Source organism: Sciurus carolinensis, chromosome X (genome assembly GCF_902686445.1).
Source record: "Sciurus carolinensis chromosome X, mSciCar1.2, whole genome shotgun sequence".
Lineage (NCBI taxonomy): Eukaryota > Metazoa > Chordata > Mammalia > Rodentia > Sciuridae > Sciurus > Sciurus carolinensis.
In genome coordinates this window covers 69,366,109-69,382,356 of record NC_062232.1, presented here as the reverse complement: position 1 = coordinate 69,382,356, position 16,248 = coordinate 69,366,109, and the positions used below count along the sequence as shown (strand labels likewise).

The 16,248-nt window shown below is 36.2% G+C and overlaps 1 pseudogene; it reads right to left on the bottom strand.

Moving 5' to 3' along the window:
• LOC124971534 (L-lactate dehydrogenase A chain-like) overlaps positions 1-2,983 on the bottom strand; it is a 51,747-nt pseudogene extending 48,764 nt beyond the window's left edge.
• Between the last annotated feature and the right edge of the window lie 13,265 nt (positions 2,984-16,248).

Genomic DNA, 16,248 nt, shown 5'->3' with positions numbered 1-16,248 from the left:
TCATTAGAATTGCCACTAAGCACCATATTATTTCTACTCCATTGTTCAAAGAATACTGTTTTGGCACACTCATCATGGTGGTCTGACACTTTAGTGGTCTCGAAACAGGGAGAAGAGAATTAAAATAATAAAATCCATGGAAGTTCAAAGAATCCAACTGGATTTCCATGTCTTTAAACAAAAATATTTTCCTCTTTTTCTCTGAAAATCATATTTGTACGAAGTCACCACTCAAGTATACATTCATAAAACAATGGACTAACAGTGGGTAATTGTAAACACTTAGAGTAAATAACACTGAACTGAATGTGTGCTGAATTAAATACTGGAATTGAAACTGGAAAAGTTTGATGATGAAGTACTATAAAGCCAACAAAAAAAAAGAACTACTGCATTCTACACTATCTATACAAATTTTTCTTCTTTTTTGCAACTTTTTGTCTTTATATTCAAATTGTATTTTCTAACTACATTGAACTTTTCCCATAATTGTTAGTTTTATTTCCACATTGATCATTCACATAGTATTTCTTTAACTTTACTCTTACTCCCCATGGACCATGATCCATAAAAACAACTCATCCACTTACAAATATGCTGACCTAGAAGTAGTTCCTCCATTCTCTGTCTCCCCTATTTGGGTATTGATGCAAGAGTCCATGTGATGGATTTCTTTAGAAATGACACAACTGTTTTTCTTAAGCACTTTAATCTGCCTTGACTTAACTGACTACATTGTGCAGATCTGCCAGAACCTGTGCAATAAGGCTGCTATGCTATGCATCTCCAGGATCACTGTGATTATTGCATGTTGTGACCCCTTGAGTATAGGATAATTTTTACAAAAGAATGAATGTAATTGAATGGTGTCCATGAGTTGTGCTGGAAAGCAATACTGGTGTTTAATCAGTGTGCAGATTTGAAAGTATTCCTCTAAATTAAAACCTTTATACTTCAGTTTAAATGAATAATAAAATTATGTGCCTACAATTCTCATGTGGATTATATTTTTCAAAAATGGCAATTGCTATTAGCTCCCATAAAGAAAAATAAGCCTGGATAAAATAGTCAACTGATGTCATTGAGTAAGAATATTATTTGTCTCAGTTACTGTCACTGAACAAATTTATCTAGGGACACAGGACTACCTCTGTCCCTCCCCAGTTCCACATAGAAGGATACAGTATATTTACAGGAAGACCAAGAAAGCAAGATAATTCAGATTCCCATTCACATGTGCAAAGACTAAGTTCAAGGTAAGCACAGATTAGAAGTCAAGGACTCCCTTCTTCATATCACTGTCTACTTACAGGGCAAAAGTGAGAGAAGTTTTCACATGAATAGAAGTAAACAGACAAGACAAGAAACTGCTAGGCAATCACTTAGTTTCCTAATAATAAAGTAACAAGAAGCAAAAAAGTCAAAGGGAGTATGAATAACGAAAATAGAAACAATATATAATTCAAAGTATCCACTTTTAAATAAAAATTTAAAAAATACAAGAAACAAAAAATGTTTAACTCATGCATAGGAAAAAAAAAGAGAAAGGATCTATATTAGAGAAATCCTAGTTCTCTAATATGACAAAGATATCAAACCATCCATTATAAATGTGTTCAAAGAAGTCAAGTAAATCATACTTAGAAAAATAAAAGAAGGTAATGACAACCGTATCTCTTCAGTCACAAAATATCAGTAAAGAGATAGAAATTATTGAAAAGAAATAAATGTAAACTTTGGTGCCAATAAGCACAATAGCTGAAATGAAAAATTCTCTAGTGATATTAAGGAGCAGAACTAAACCAATGAATGAAAGAATTAGCAAACATGAAGACAAATCAACAGTAATAGTTTAATTTGAAATGAAGATAGAAAAACGAATAAAGAAAACTGAATATATTCTCAGAGAAATGTGATACTCGTACAAGTGTATCAATGTACAAGTGTTAGCTTGCAGTCATTGTAAAATATACCTGATATAAACAAGTTAAAAGGGGAAAAGTTTTACTTTATCTCATGGTTTCAAAAGTTTCATTCAACAATAATTTGACTACATTGTTTTGGAGTTTGTGGTGAAGCAGATCATCATGGTGAGGATTGTGTGGTGGAGTAAATCCGCTCATCTCATGGTGGCCAGAAAATGGAGAGAGAAGAGGTTGGGGACAAAAATATACTGTTCAAGGACCGCCCCCCCCCCCACCATGACCAAGTTCTTCCACCTAAGCCTTAACACCTATAGTTTTCACTGCCTCCCAATAGCCTGTAAAACTATATGTCCACAATGAATTAATTCACTCATGAGGTCAGAGCCCTGATGATCCAACCATCTCCCAAATGCCCTACCTTTGAACACAGCTGCATTAGGGACCAAACTTTCAACGTATGCATTTCAAAAGACAGTTTTCCTCCCTGGGCCTCCAAAAGCTCATGCCCATCTCACAATGCAAAATGAATTCATCTTGTATCAAAAAATTTTAACAGTTCTATTCTTAGTCAAAAATCCAAATACAAAGTCTTCTCAGAGACTCAAGGCAACTCTTACTTGTGAGCCCCTGTAAAAGTAAAATTAAAAAAAAAAAAAAAATGAAAACCAAATTTAATACTCCCAACAGAATGGTGAGACAAGCCTAGGGTAAAAATTTCCCATTCCCAAAGGGGCAATGGAGTCACAGAAAGAGATGGAACCAAAGCAAAACTGAATCTTAGCAAGGAAAATGTTACATCTTCTAGTCCCATGTCAGGCATCTGGAGCAAGTTGTCCTGGGATATGATCTCCAAAAGACTTAGACTGCCCCACTTTTATGGTCTTCCTGGCTACAGCCCACATAACTACTCACTTGGACTGGATTTACTAGTTGTATGTGACTTTCCTTGGCAGACGTTCTACATTCTTGGCATTTCTAACTTCCTGGGATTTCTTTTGAAACTTGAGCTTCATATTCATAGCTTCACACACCACCATCTCAAGTGCTTTTCGCAACATTGCTCGTTGGAGGTTGTGTATGAATCATAGATTTGTTTGAGCCATCACAAGGCAGGAGGGTTGCTTTTCTGGGAACTCCCAGTGAAATTCCACAGATTGAGACTGCTCCGATTATACCAACACCCTGCCTTGGCTCAGACGTCCCTAGATTCAAACGCAGCTTCCCAGAGGTAGAAAAGAGGTGCATGCAACCTGCTAAGCCCCAAACAACTTATTTTTCCCATCTTCTTCCTGATTTCCTGAAGAAGTTCTTCAAACTGAATCCCTCTGGTGTACCTGCCCATATAAATGACTGCTCAGACTCCATTTTATTGTCAGATCCAGTCTCCATCAAAGGTGGTCACACACCTTGCCCCCACTTTCAACTAATAAATGAGTCCTTATTTTATTTTTATAATTTCTGATTATTTTTTCTCAGCTGGTTTACACCCCCTTGCGGTTTACTGATCCTTTTCTATGCAGGAGGCAGCAAGAATCTCTGACACTATCACATACTGCCTAACTACTCTGACTGCCCTTTGGAATCTCAGTGGAAGACACCACAACCCTACAAATCTTGAATTTTGTGTGCCTAAGTGTCAGGGACCAAGAAAAAGTTCTCATTCTGAGAACGTTCTGACCTTTACAATAAGCAGCAGCGTCCTTCCCCACTCCTGGCTGATAGTTCTGACAAAATGGCACCTATGGCGCTGTCCCTGCTTCTCTTCCGGGATCTCACCTTCCTGCTGGTGGGAACTTGCACCCTATCAGGAGCCCAGCAGAAGAACGCAGCCAACCAGCCTGCACCTCGTCATACTCTTCATTCCCTCAGCATAAATACCCGTGTGAACAATAAAAATTTGCAGCTTGATCAGAATTCCTGTCTTGCTGTCACTCCCTGCGTCTCTTGTCCCTTTAATTCCTTCTCTTTTAGGTTCGCAGTCCTCGTTGATGTCCTGCGGGCCAGGACACCTATGAAACCAGCATCTTGTGAGCAATGTCCAGATCAACCACTGATTTGAGCAGTAATGGGACCCCCCTGGACTACGGCTTCAGTGACCTCTGACTGACTGAATAGTTGAAAATGGGATCACACATAGCATATCAGGAAAACAATTGCTTTGGTATCCCTGTGTGACAAGGGTATAGGGCTTATCTTCTCAAAATAAAGTCTTTCAAACAAGTTTTTACTTTTATCTAATTGAAATTTCAGTGGGTGGGGTTCTAGTCAATTCCTACAATGCCCTCAAGACTTCTTTCCTAATGTCCTAGTGCTGGATACTTGACTTCTTTTTAATGACACTAATCTATTTAGTAAACACGCCCTTCTTGGTCCCATTTAAATACATCTTTTTCTGGCCAAACTGCAAGTTTTTCAAATCTTTCCCTTTTGATTTTTGTTCCCCGTTCTCACTATATATTCAACTTAATGAAGTCACCAATGCACATGCCCATGCCAATTCTGAATGCTATTCTGCTTTGAAGTTTTCTCTACCAGATTAATTAGGCTATTCCCTTTAAGCACAGTCTCTGAAAAGTCTCAGGACATAGACAAAATGAAGGCAAGTTCTTTGCCAGGATGTAGTATGAATGGCCTCTAGTCCAATTCCCAGTAAACTCCTCATTTCTAACTGAAACTTCATATGCACAGCATTTATTTTCTACAATCTGGTTTTCAGCATTCTAAGGTTTCTCTTAATCTGTTTTCTCTAAACTTTTCCAAACTTCTATAAACCAATTCCAAAAGCTTCTAAACCATATTGTTCAATATATCACAATCATGGTTCCATTTAGGGCACCCAGTTTCTGTTATTCAGCTTTTGTCATTGTGATAAGAGCTGAGAAAAAAAAAAAAAAAGCCCTTAAAAATAGGAAAGATTTATTTTGGTTCATAGTTTCAGAAGTTTGAGTCAATGGTCATTTGGGCCCATTATTTTTGGTGGAGAATATATGGTGGAGCAAACCAACTCATCTCATGGTGATCAGGAAGGAGAAAGAGAAAGAGAGAGAAAAGAATAAGGAGAAGGAGGAGGAGGCAAGAAGGAGAAGGAAAGGTGACCAGGAAGCAGAGAGAGGAGAAGGAGTGCTGAAAACAAAATATATCCTTCAAGAGGATGCCCCCAATAATCTACTTCCATCAACTTGGTCCTACCTCCTAAAGTTTCAACCACCTCCCAATAGCACATTAAGTAATGAATCAATGGATGAATTAATCCACTCATGAGGTTAGGGCCTTTATGATCCAATCCCTTCCAAAATCCACAACTCTGAACGCTGCTCTTTTAAGAACAAATTCATCAATATGTGATCAATACGTGCACCACTGGGGGCATTTTAAAATCCCAACCATAAAAATAGATGTTTTAGTGAATTGTTTTTTTTTTTTTTTTTTTTTTTTAATCACTGTGACCAAAATACCTGACAGAACAATGAGAGGAAGAAAAGTGTATTTGACGCATGGTTTCAGAACTCTCCATCCATAGATATCTGACCCAAGGTGAGACAGAACATTGTCAATGGAAGGTGTGACAGAGGAAAGTAACTTAGGACTAGTCACTGGGAAGCAGAAGAGCTCCACTTACAAGGGACAAAATATAAACCTAAAGTCATGTCCTGATTGACTTATCACCCACCTACAACTCTATCTACCTACAGTTACTGTCAAGTTGATCCATATCAATGGACTGATGCATTGATTAGGCTAAAGCTTTCATGACCTGATCATTTTACCTCTAAACTTTTTGTACTGTGTACACATGAAGTTTTAGGGGACACCTCATATATAAACCATAACAATGAGTTTAATGGGACTGCCGTTAAAAGAGAAGACAAGATGAAGCTGAAATGTTTCAAAGAAATAATGGTTTAAGTTTCCCAAAATGTGGAGGAATACTTATGTATATAAACAAGGAATTCAACAAATTCCAAGATGAATAAAAATAAGGAGATTAATATCCTTATATATTTTAGTAAAAATGAAAACACCATACAAAGTAAAATTATTTAATCATAAAAAATCATGTACTATATATTTCTGTTTATGTGAAATGTCCAGAATAGAAAAATCTATAGAGGCGAATTAGATTTGTAGTTGCATAGGCCTGTGACCTTTGGAAGAAACAAAAATTGAGTGCTAACTGGTGTGGGATTTGTCATCTCTTTGTTGGCTTGATGAATATGGTCTAAAATTTTTGTGGTGATGGTTGCACAACTCTATGATTAAAGAAGAGAATTGCACTGTGTCTTTAAATGTTAAATTGATGGCATTTGTATTATTTTCCAATAAAGTTGTTTATAAAAGAAAAGAGAGGTATAAACCAATGGATTAAAGAGCTAGGGATGTAATGAGTGGTAGAGTATTTCATTAACATGTGGAAGTTCCTGAGTTCAGTCCCCTCCAAGCCCTCCCAAAACATTAACATTGTTTATAGTTTAAACTTTGTCAAAAGTTTAAACTTTCCAAACTCTGTCAACCGATGAAAAGGTAAATAACTTTTTATATACTCATACAATTTGATATTGTATGGCGCAAAAAAGAATGAAGTCCTTATAGATTATATTGATGACATAAGCTTGGAAAATGTTATGTGTACTGGCACAAATCAATTACAAAATACCACATGTTGTTTGATTCTATTTATTTGAAATATTCAAAGAATATTGGAAATGTGTGTGTGTAAATTAGAGGAGAGAGAAAGAGAAGATTAATGGTTTCGTAGGGATGAGGAGATTGGGAGGAATTGAAAGTTACTGCTAATAAGTATTGGTTTTCTTTTATAGAAGGGAAGGTATTCTAAAGTTCACTGTGTTGATAGTGACACAACCCTGTCCATATGGTATAAAACACAAATTCAAAAATTAACAAACATTGAATTTTACATTTTGAATGGGTGAATTGTGTAGTATATGATTTTTATCTCAATAAAGATGGTAAAATCTAAAGGGAAAACTACTCAGGAATTGTTAAACTTCTAAGTGAGTTTGTGTGGGGATTAAAATCATAACATTAAAACGTTATTATAAATTTCTCATATGTACACAAAAGTAGAGAGACCACTTAGTATACCAGTTATACTGATCAGTCAGCTGCAGCAACTATTAAAATTTGCTAGTGTACTTTCAAACAGTACACATTTTTAATTTTATAATCAACCAAACTATATATTTTGCTGATTCCCTTAGCTTTTTAAATAGACTATTATGTTTATGTTCCAGAATGCATCCAAGGCTCCTCTTGGCTATTATGTTTTCATAGACTTCCCTCATTTTTGATGACCTTGACAGTTTTGAGGAATACTGTTCAGTTTAACTGTAAATGCCTCTCTCTAGCAAGTTGTCTGGTTTTTTTCATGATTAGACTGGCATTATGTGATTGTTGGAGAACTAACACAAAGGGGAAGTGTGATTTTCTTAAAGATACATTGTTTACGTGACTATTGAATATTTTTTTTGTAAAAAAGAAGCAATTAAACCCAAGAACACTTAACCACTGAGCCACATTCAAGCCCTTTGTATTTTTCATTTCGAGACAGGGTCTTACTAAATTGCTGGTCTCCCTAAGTTTCTGAGGCTAGCTTTGAACTTGGGATCCTCCTGCTTCAGCCTCCCAAGTCGCTGGGATTACAGGCATGTGTCACCATTCCCAGCAATTACTGATTTTTCAACATGATAATATGACTAATTTAGTGTTTGTCAGAATTTTCCACTATAAAGTTACTTTTCCCTTTTGCATATGGTATTCCTTAGAAGAAAATCATTACGAAAAACCTATCTTTAAGGAATGAGTTGTCCTGTCCTATTTTAAGATGGAGCATCTGTGTAATTAAATTGAAATTCTTCTAAAATGGAATTTGCCATTTTTCCCTCATTAACTTACTCATTTGGTTTATATCAATAAAGACTCAGAAATATTTATTTCTGTGTGCCCTAAGTCATGTAATACATATCTACAATATTGTTATATATAAGCACATTAAAATGAGTTATTACTGATGTCCTCAACTTGAATATATTACTACATGGTTCATTCTACCTACTCTTGTTCATTTATAAATTCCCTCTCAACATGTGAGAAACATGAGTCCTATCATATTTCACCCAACTATAATAATGTTACATTCCTATGTACCAGGATAGTAGAACCATTATCGTTTGATCAGGTAATGGAGACCATGTCAGCCTAAGAACCCAGAGAATCATCTTGCAATTTGGCTAAATTCACTTTTTTTCTAATAGTTGTATGTGTTTGTTTTCTTCAAATTTTTCTATGTATAAGATCATGTCTATGTACTTTGGGACGTAGTTTTCCTTATTCCTTTTCAATTTGTATGTCTTTTTCTTTTCTAATTGCTGTGGATAAAATTTCCAATGCAATGTTGAGTAGTAGTAGTGAAAGCAGATGCTCTTGTCCCTGATCTCCATTATGGAGGGAAGGTCTTTCAGTATTTCACCACTATGATTTTAGGTATGTGTTTTCCATATGTTTTTATCATGTTGGAAAAAAATCTTTATTTTCTTTATCTATAGAGGTTATTTGGTTTTTGTTTGGTCATTTCTTTTTTGTTGTTGTTGTTGTTATTGTTGGTTGGTTTAATCAAGAAAGCATGCTGGATTTTGTCAAATGCTTTTTTTCTGTTCAACTGAAATGATCATTATCTTTTCCCATTTATTCTATTAATGTGATAAATTATATCAATTAATATGCATTTCTGCTTCCAATATTGTATTCCTGGAAAAAAATTCCACTTGGATAACAGTGTATAATCCTTTTAGGATACTGATGGAAATAGTCTATTAGAATTTTGATGAAGATTTTTGCATTTACAACTTTAAGGAATATTGATCTTTTAAAATTTTTAGTGATATATTTTTTCTGGCATTGGTAATAGGGTAGTGCTAATCCCATAGAATGAATAAGTAAGGATGTTTTTACTTCCTGAAGAACTTAACATTCCTTGAAGGCAGGTCTACTTGTCACAAATTCCCTCAGTTTTGATTTATTTGAGAAAGTATTCCTTTACACATTTTGAGGGACACTTTTGTTGGTTATAGAACTATAGATTTTTCTCTTTAATACTATGTATTTCATTGTATTTCCATCTTGTATGTATGATTTCTGATGAGAATTCTGATATAATTCTCATCTTTGATTCTCTCCAGGTAAGACAGTTTTATTTGGGGGATTCTTTGATGCATTATTTTACTTCCTTTGATTTTATTAATTTTGAATATGATACACCCAATTGTGGATTTCTAGAATTTTTCCTGGTTAGTGTCTTCTGAGCTTCCCAAGTCTGTTCATTGATATATTATTAGTTCTATTTTTTGCAGTGTTGGGGATCACACCCAGGACCATGTACATGTTAGGTAAGCACTGAAATACACACCAAGACCTAGTCATTTAATATGGAAAACTCTTAATTATATAACATCAAATATTTTCCATCTCTTTATTCTTCTCTTCTTATATTCAAATTAAGCAAATGTTGTACTTTTCATAATTGTCCCACAGATCTTGAATAATGTATTCCTTTTAATTCTTTTTTCCCTTTGCATTTTAGTTTGGGGACTACACATTGAAATATCTTCACATTCAATGGTCTTCTTCTTCAATTCTCTTTAGTCTGCAGATGAGAAAATCAAGGCAATTTTTACTTCTGTTACATGATTTCTTAAAAATTATTTCTAGCACTCACTTTTTTTGGGTACGGGGATTGAACTCAGGGACATGACCTCTGAGCCACAGCTCCAGCCCTATTTTGTATTTTATTTAAAGACAGGGTCTCACTGAGTTGCTTAGCACCTCGCTTTTACTGAGACTGGCTTTGAACACAAAATCCTCCTGCCTCAGCCTCCTAAGCCACTGGGTTTACAAATATGCGTGTGCCACAGTGCCGGCTTCTAGCATTCACTTTTTTTTTTTTTTAATTGTAAACAATGGGATACATGTTGTTTCTCTGTCTGTACATGGCGTAAAGGCATACCATTTGTGTAATCATAAATTTACATAGGGTAATGTTGTTTGATTCATTTTGTTATTTTTTCCCTTCCCCCCATCCCTCCCACCCCTCCTTTCCCTCTATACAGTCCTTCCTTCCTCCATTATTGCCCCCCTCCCTAACCCTAACTCTAACCCTAACACTAACCCCTCCCACCCCCCATTATGTGTCATCATCCACTTATCAGCAAGATCATTTGTCCTTTGGTTTTTTGAGATTGGCTTATCTCACTTATATGATATTCTCCAATTTCATCCATTTGCCTGCAAATGCCATAATTTTATCATTCTTTATGGCTGAGTAATATTCCATTGTATATATATATATACCACAGTTTCTTTATCCATTCATCAATTGAAGGACATCTAGGTTGGTTCCACAATCTGGCTATTGTGAATTGAGCACCCAGGAACATTGATGTGGCTGTATCTCTGTAGTATGCTGATTTTAAGTCCTTTGGGTATAGGCCAAGGAGTGGGAGAGCTGGGTCAAATGGTGCTTCCTTTCCAAGTTTTCTAAGGAATCTCCACACTGCTTTCCAGAGTGACTGCACTAATTTGCAGCCCCACCAGCAATGTATGAGTGTACCTTTCTCCCCACATCCTCGCCAACACCTATTGTTGCTTCTATTCTTGATAATCGCCATTTTAATTGGGGTGAGATGGAATCTTAGGGTGGTTTTGATTTGCATTTCTCTTATTACTAGAGATGTTGAACATTTTTTCATATGTTTGTTGATTGCTTGTAGATCTTCTTCTGTGAAGTGTCTGTTCATTTCCTTAGCCCATTTGTCGACTGGGTTATTTGTATTCTTGGTGTAGAGTTTTTTGAGTTCTTTATAGATTCTGGAGATTAGTGTTCTATCTGAAGTATGATTGGCAAAGATTTTCTCCCACTCTGTAGGCTCTTTCTTCGCATTGCTGATAGTTTCCTTTGCTGAGAGAAAGCGTTTTAATTTGAATCTATCCCAGTTATTGATTCTTGCTTTTATTTCTTGTGCTATGGGAATCCTGTTGAGGAATTCTAGTCCTAAGCCGACATGTTGAAGATCTGAACCTACTTTTTCTTCTATAATCTGCAGGGTATCTGGTCTGATTCCAAGGTCCTTAATCCATTTTGAGTTTAGTTTTGTGCACGGTGAGAGATATGGGTTTAGTTTCATTCTGTTGCATATGGATTTCCAATTTTCCCAGCACCATTTGTTGAAGAGGATATCTTTTCTCCATTGCATATTTTTGGTCCCTTTGTCTAGTATGAGAAATTGTATTTATTTGGGTTTGTATCCGTGTCCTCTATTCTGTACCATTGATCTACCTGTCTATTTTGGTACCAATACCATGCCGTTTTGAAGATCTCTCCAGTGGTGAGAGAGGTGCGTTAAAATCACCCAGTATTATTGTGTTATGGTCTATTTGGTTTCTGAAATTGAGAAGGATTTGTTTGACATAGATGGATGAGCCACTGTTTGGGGCATAGATATTTACGATTGTTATGTCTTGCTGATTTATGCTTCCCTTAAGCAGTATGAAATGTCCTTCTTTATCCCTTCTGACTAACTGGCTTGAAGTCCACATTATCTGAAATGAGGATGGATACTCCAGCTTTTTTGCTGAGTCCATGTTCATGGTATGTTTTTCCCCATCCTTTCACCTTTAGTCTATGGGTATCTCTTTCTATGAGATGAGTCTCTTGCAGGCAACATATTGTTGGCTCTTTGTTTTTAATCCAATCTACCAGTCTGTGTGTTTTGATTGATGAGTTCAGGCCATTAATATTCAGGGTTATTATTGAGATATGATTTGTATTCCCAGTCATTTGAGTCATTTATTTTATTTATTTTTTTTTTTTGACATGACTTGGTTCCTCCTTTATTTGACAGTTCCTTTAGGATAATTCCTCCCTTTGCTGATTTGCTTCTTTGTTTTTCATCTCTTCCTCATGGAATATTTTGCTGAGAATGTTCTGTAATGCTGGCTTTCTTTTTGTAAATTCTTTTAGCTTTTGTTTATCATGGAAGAATCTTGTTTCATCGTCAAATTTGAAGGTAAGTTTTGCTGGGTATAAGATTCTTGGTTGGCATCCATTTTCTTTCAGAGCTTGAAAAATGTTGTTCCAGGCCCTTCTAGCTTTTAGGGTCTGGATTGAAAAATCTGCTGATATCCGTATTGGTTTCCCCCTGAATGTAATTTGGTTCTTTTCTCTCACAGCCTTTAAAATTCTGTCTTTATTTTGTGTTAGGTATTTTCATTATAATGTGCCTTGGTGTGGGTCTGTTGTAATTTTGTGTATTTGGAGTCCTATAAGCCTCTTGGACTTGATTTTCCATTTCATTCTTCAGATTTGGGAAATTTTCTGATATTATTTCATTGAATAGATTGTTCATTCCTTTGGTTTGTTTCTCTAAGCCTTCCTCAATCCCAATAATTCTTAAATTTGGCCTTTTCATGATATCCCATAGTTCTTGGAGATTCTGTTCATGATTTCTTACCATCTTCTCTGGTCAACTTTGTTATCAAGGTTAAATATTTTTCTTCAATATCTGAGGTTCTGTCTTCCAGGTGTTCTATCCTATTGGTTATGCTTTCTATGGAGTTCTTAATTTGGTTTATTGTTTCCTTCATTTCAAGGATTTCCCTTTGGTTTTTTTTTTTTCAATATCTCTAACTCTTTATTGAAATGATCTTTTGCTTCCTGTATTTGCTCTTTTAACTGTCGATTGGTGCGATCATTCAATGCCTGCATTTGCTCTTTCATCTCATCCTTCAGTGCCTGCATTTGCTCTTTCATCTCATCGTTTGCTTCCCTGATCATTTTAATTATATACATTCTGAACTCCCTTTCCGTCATTTCTTCTGTCATGCTGTCATTGGATTTTATTAATGTAATATCTAGATTTGTTTGGGGCATTTTCTTCCCTTGTTTTCTCATATTTTTCAGGTATCAGTGGACTGCTGAGATATTGCAGATTTCCTCTATTGACTTATAATGTCCCTGAAGATTTCTAGTATATCCCCTCTTATCCTTCAGTAGCCTGAAGTCTTGGAGGAAGTTGATAATGCAGTGCTCCCCAAGGAAGCTGCCTCTCTAGGGGTAGTGACCCTCAGGTGGGGTATATTCGCTGCTAGTGGGCAGAGGTGCCTCTACTTGTTGACCAATGGTCATCCAAAGGGGAACTAGGCTGTGGACTGTGGCAAGGCCTGTTTGGGCCTCTGTCTCTTGTTTTACCCTCCTTGTGGGAAAACGTCACCTGGCGGGGAAGGCACACCCGGTGGGGAGGTCTCGCTGGTCAGTTCCCCTCCTAGAGGTTCCCCTCAATCCACAACGACCGCCTGTCTGGGCAGCCTTCCTCTGCAACGTTCCCAGGGGCCTGGACCTACCTCCTGGGCCTGGGAGCCTCACCCTGCACCAAAGAGTCTCCTTAGGCTGCCCCTCCTCAGAGAAGCTGCCCGCAGTCCTGGAACCTTCACTCCGCCCCTTAGCTTATCTCTGTGCGCCTTTTCCACCAAGAAGCTCCTAGGTCCTGGGACCCTGCTCTGCACCTAATCATCTGACTGTGCAGCCCCTCCTCCGAGCAGCCACCTTGAGCCCTGGTGCAGTCGCTCCGAGTCCAAGCGACCTAACCCGCTATGCGCCTCCTCCTTCAAGCAACCACCTGGAGCCCCCGTGTGGTCACTCTGAGTCCAATCGTTTTGCGGAGCAGCCTCCTCTACGATGCTCCCAGTTGTCCGTGTTCACTGCTCCAGCGGGAGGAGTGGTGTCTCGCCGGGCGACTCTACTTCACAAATTCCCTGCGTTCCGGGACTACTGCACCATCTGGGACGCCTCCCCAACAGGAGAGACTCACCCAGCGGCTTTGAGTTGGTCCAAAGTCTCTCAATATCTCCTCTTCTTGAATCCTGAGTCCTGGAGCAACATGAAATGCAGCCACCCTCTAGTCCACCATCTTGAAAACCCTAGCATTCACTTTTAATTCTTGGAGTTTCTATTTTTCTGCCTCCATTATCCATCAGTCCTTTTTTATGTGTGTTCTTTCTTATCAGAGCCCACAAAATGTAATATAATACCATATATCATATTATAACATGTATAGTAATATTTATCATATTGCAGTATTGTTTTGGTGTTTGATTTATCTCTTCAGAATGTAAACCAAGGATGAAGATATATTAAACCACTCTGTCACCTTATGTACTCTAGACTCTAACAGGCATGCTGGCATATACTTCCATTCAATTCTGTTTTTTCTTATCAATATAGATAATTTGGAGAGAGGACATATTAAGTAAGTAAGATTGGAAAGGTGTTTTGAAGGCAGTGATCACAATATATGAAGATAAAAAAATGTAAAGATCTGAATATTTTGTTAATTTAACTACAGAAATTGAAGCATTAACACATAATACAAAGGAGGAGGCTTATAAAAACTTAGGTAACATAAGTGTTGGAATGACTTTTAAACTTTACTCTCTCTGTGTTAGATTTCTGTCACTGTAACAAAAGGGATAAAAGAGCAAAGTTTTATGAGACTAGGAGTTTCAAAGGTTTTAGTCAATGGCTTTCTAGAAACACTGCTTTTGTTCATGTGTTAGGGCAGTATATCATAGCAGAATCACATGGACAAGGAAATCTACACATTTAGTGGTTCTGGAAGCAAAAACAGAAAAAGAGGAAGGGAGCAGGATATCAATATCAACTTAAAGAACATGCCCACAATGACCTATCTTTCTTCCATTAGGTCCGATATCTTAAATATTCCACCACCATCAAATAGCACTAACAGCTGCAGACCAAACAATTACTAAATGCACCTTGAGGGTATATTTAAGAGATAAATTATAACATTCTATTTTTCAAAATTCTTATAATCACAAATTTTAAAAAATTAGTTTATAATATACAAATGCCATCTAAAATTATTCTTTTTGTCATGGGTGTAAGTTGCAGTTATATTTTACCAATTTTATTAATGCTTGTGTTTCACGTAAGTTAATGCTACAAATGGAAAACATTCGGTGTACCATGTAAGAATATCCTTCTGCCCCCATCAAAATAAGCACATCATATTTCTAGCTTTCTTCTATTATGCTAACATTTAACTTTTGATTTTACCAGTTTTATGTGAAAACCTAGATTATTTTGAAATGTCAGAGAAAGTGTAGCATTTCTAATAAACATCACTAATATAAATTACATGGTACATTTACTATCTTTAAATTTATGTACATTTAATAAAACCTCAAAGAAATATAGCATTTTTAAATTAAGCTTAAGTCATCAAGACGGCAGAATCACATGGACAAGGCAGGTTTTTAAATTAAGCTCAAATCATCTTGATGACTTGAGCTTCACTGTTTTATTTCTTCAGAGTAAACCAAGCATTATTGAAAGCTGTCATTGTGTTATAAGTTCATTTTTTAAATCAATATTTTTCAACATTACTTTTCAATGTTGACATTTTGTTTTGCACATGTAAAGAAAATAACTTGTAAGGAATTTTAGCTCAGCAGTCAGTAAGAATATATTGACAAATAGCTGCTTTTCTTATTTCTGTATTTCACCAGTTTTGGATAGTGATGCTAGTAAAACCTGGTGAAATGTAATTTTTTTTACTATTAACTGTTATATTCTAAAGATGGTTTTAATAGAAGAGGAATGGTTACCTTTGTTAACCATTCACTATTCCTTCTGCAGTAATAGAATCCTAGTGTTTTACTTGGCACCTGATATCCTGGGTATTTTGCTATATTTAACATACACCTTTGCATCCATTGATGGCCATCCATAGAGTTGCTGGTCTATTGAAAATCTTAATTGACATTTCTCAAAAGTCTTCTTTAAAGAGATTAAGAGGATTGAGTGACATTTTCAAATTTATGCCATTTGTCATGCTGCCTTTTTATAGTAGGAGTTGTAACAAACATTTCTTACAATGAAAACAGTGGTAACTCTGTAAAAGAGTGAACAGAGAACTAGAAGTAGTCTGTGTCTCTTATGAACAAAAAACTGCCATACCAAGCTGGAGTACTGACATTCCTTCACATAAACCAAATAAATTATCCTGGTTAATTCAAAGTTAGCTTTTTTATAGTATTACTTGCAAAGTCACTTGAACTCCTGGTCATTCACAGATCAGCAGAATGAAGAGTAGGAAAAATTCTGGTTTACTGGTCTGGAAGGCTACTAATTCTAGGGTCCCAATCTTATACTTTTCAAATACAAATAAACAAAATACTACATTTTATTTAAATAAATGAAAGAAATGTTATATTTGAGTAAACTTCTTAATAT